Here is a 3614-nt window from a genome sequence, read left to right on the forward strand (position 1 = left end):
CAGCCTCGGAAAGCATGACCAGGCCTCGGAAGGCTGGCTACTTGAGCCTGACTTCGGAAAGTCGGGATCATTCCTCGGAAGGAACAATCCGGGATCACCCTCGCGAAAGGAATGATCCGTGATTAGCTTAGCATGACCTGGCTACCTGAGCCTGACTTACGTAAAGTCGGGATCATCCTCGGTACGGAATGATCCGTGATCAGCTTCGGAAAGCATGACCAGGCCTCGGAAGGCTGGCTACATGAGCCTAACTCACGAAGAGTCGGGATCACCCTCGGTACGGAATGATCCGTGATCAGCTTCGGAAAGCATGACCAGGCCTCGGAAGGCTGGCTACTTGAGCCTAACTCACGAAGAGTCGGGATCACCCTCGGTACGGAATGATCCGGATCAGCTAGCATAATCACGCCTCGGAAGGCTGGCTACTTGAGCCTAACTCACGAAGAGTCGGGATCACCCTCGGTATGGAATGATCCGTGATCAGCTTCGGAAAGCATGACCAGGCCTCGGAAGGCTGACCACTTGGGTCTGACTTCGGAAAGTCGGGATCATCCTCAAAAAGAATGACCCTGGATCAGCGTTGAAATGGCTTGATCAGAAGAGACTGGTTCGTATAAATGTCTTTCGGATTAATAATGAAGAAGAAATTTTAGATGACCACGCTTAATAAGATGATTTCTCCAAGAATACCAGAAAATCCTGTCTCCTTTCTAGTGATAGAAATAAGTCTTCAAGAATAATGTAAGTCTTCAAGAATGATGATCAGTCTCTGCTCTATAGAAAATTGCTGGTCAGAAGCCTTCATAACCGAGATCAACCTTTTATGTGGCTAAGAGAAGCCTTTAGAGAAAGTTGCACAATGATCAATGCTTTAATGTTCAGCCTTATTATTGCAGTAGATTTTTTGCTCCATGATCTCTTTCTGCACTCGAATTCTTCAAGAATCTTTGAAATGCTTCTTTGAGGAGTTGATATTTGAATAGAAAAACTTTCGAAAAATAAGAATATTGCGAATGTAGCATCCATTGCTGCTGCTGCTATTCAAGCTACCATCATCTGGGCTGTTATGCTTTCGTTTCCAATTGAACTTCAATTGTTGCCGCAGCAATTTGGAAAGATATTGATGTAACAAAGGAATAATGCATTTTATCCATCCTCTATATAAGTATGAATAAGGGGGGAAAGAATGCTCATGGGCTAATGCAAGATGATGCTGCCTCTAGAAATGTTAAGAGCAAATTCCCTTGCCGAAATGATGGAAGCGGTTTCGGTCCCACTAGCATTAAGGAGCCCGAAAGCTACAGCTAGTTTCTCACTATGAAAACTAAGATTGTGTTATTTTCTCCTCTTCTTCACCCAGCCTTTTCTGCCCATTGACTAGAACCACCATAGACATTTGATAGAAGCACATAGTCACCATCATGATCAGGATCAAGCACAGAGATATGATCCTTTACCCGCTTCGCTAACTCTAGATTATCATGATAAGCACAAGCTCCAAGCAGAGTCCTCCATAGAACGGAATTTGGCCTGATTGGCATTTTCTCAAGGAACTCATAAGCCCCGCCCCCGAAGCAATACCGGCACGGCCAAGTAGGTCAACCATACAACCATAGTGCTCGAGCATTGGCTCAATATCATATTCCTTTTTAATGCTCGAAAAAATTTGCCAACTAAGCTCCACAAGGCCCCTATGACTACAAGCCAATCGAACTCCAATAAATGTGACACAATCTGGTTGTAACCCTGTCCTCTTCATTTCATAGAACATTCTCATTGCTTCTCCACTCTGCTCATGAACAGCAAGCCCATTAGTCAACACAGTCCATGTGTAAACATTTCTTCTTGGCATTTTATCAAACACTGACCGTGCCTCTTCAATGGATCCACATCTTGAGAACATGTCTATTAAAGAGGTACCCAACGGAACAGAAAGATCAAACCCATTTCTTTAGATAAAAATATAAAGCCATCTACCCAATTCCAAGAACCCCAAACTGGAGACAGTGGATATCAGAGTAACCATCGTAACCTCATCAGGTGTTATGCTCATGGTAACCTGCATTTCTTCGAAGAACAGCTAAAGCCTCGAGTCCAAAACCATTGGTCGCAAAACAAGCGATCAGCGAAGACCAAGAAACCAAGTCTCTTTTGGGAATCTCATCAAACACCTTCAAAGCAACATCGACCAAACCATAACAACTGAACATATGAATCAAAGCGTTAGTCACAAAAATATCTGAATAAAGACCCAGCTTTAAAATAAGAGTATGAAGTTCTCTTAGATCTAAATACAAATGGAAAGGTGAAGTGATCTGGGGAGACGCCATTCCTGCCTATGAGACCAGGCATGATAATTTTTAGCATCAAGTGAAAGAATTTTCCTGGTGAACGTGAGTTCAGAGCTGCTAGCTTCTGTTCCCAATTTCTCAGCAACCCACCGCTTATGATGCCATATTTGATAGTTCTTGGAGTTACTCTTGGCAATGGTTTCAATGAAATCCAGTTCCTGATGAAGGTCAGCATTAAGTGTCTCAAGTATAAGGCGCCTGAAATGTCACACCGTGCAATTTCCAGCGTTCATGGAAATGGCCTCCCGAGTGAGAGCCAGAGATTGGGGGGTCCTCTCGTCAGCAAGATAAACAGCTCGAAAGTAATCCATGATTTCCCTGAAATCTTCATGGTAAGCGATGGGGACAACTGGATTGGGGCCGTCGTCCTGAGGAACTGGCATGATATCGGACCATTCTGGCCTCTCGCTGAACGAGATCCTCTCATCTTCATCTGAATCCATAGGAGGCGATCACAGGCACAACTCCTCCGAGGGGCTTAATTAAGATTCTTGAGATGGAAATCTGGAAAATCAGCAATAGAGATCTCAGATCTGAAAGAAATGAGATACTTAGATCCAAGTGAATGGAAAACTTATCAGCGAGATTGATGATGGCCAGAGTATCATCGTTGGCTACATGGATCTTGAAGCAGTAGCTACTGAAGAAGAGACTTCGTTTCGCTGGTTCCAGCAGGTGCTCTGTCTCGCTTAAAATATTCACCGTGTCGAAGAGAAGTGAAAGTGTGAAAACCGTGAGAAGTACTCCAAATCTGGGCTAGTCATATGCCTTCAAAGAAAAATTGCCGATCGAGACACCGATCAGAATAATAGGGATTTTTTGAGATGCCGATCAAAGATCTAGAGATAGATCGAAGCTAGAACCAGAGATCAAGAAACAAGATATAGCAGGATGCTTCTTGCTCCACCAATATTGTCACTTTTTTTTTTCTTCAAAGAATCAATACTATTAGAAACGGTGAAAGAATAGAGAAGCCATTGAAAAAGACGATCAGAGAAATCCTTATGAAAACCAAGACATAAGAGCCGTGAGGATGATCTCGCTTTCTTCTTCAAATTCACATAACCGACTCAGATCTTGCTTGCAGTATACGGAACTTCGAGTATCTGGATGCTTCTCCAGATCTGACAAAACTAAAAGATTTTTTTAGAAAACAACAAATTCTAAGATCTAGTGGAGACTCGATACTTCGGGAAACCGCTTCCGATGAAGAATGATGTCTCTTCTCTTCCTTTTTCTTTAGCGAATCACAGCAATAAATTG

General features: G+C 43.1%; 1 pseudogene; it reads right to left on the reverse strand.

Moving 5' to 3' along the window:
* Positions 1-559: 559 nt before the first annotated feature.
* Positions 560-3102, reverse strand: LOC149023932 (pentatricopeptide repeat-containing protein At2g02980, chloroplastic pseudogene; annotated as a pseudogene).
* Between the last annotated feature and the right edge of the window lie 512 nt (positions 3103-3614).

Source organism: Hakea prostrata, chromosome 2 (assembly GCF_041222555.1).
Source record: "Hakea prostrata isolate BN-2017 chromosome 2, UWA_Hpros_2, whole genome shotgun sequence".
NCBI lineage: Eukaryota > Viridiplantae > Streptophyta > Magnoliopsida > Proteales > Proteaceae > Hakea > Hakea prostrata.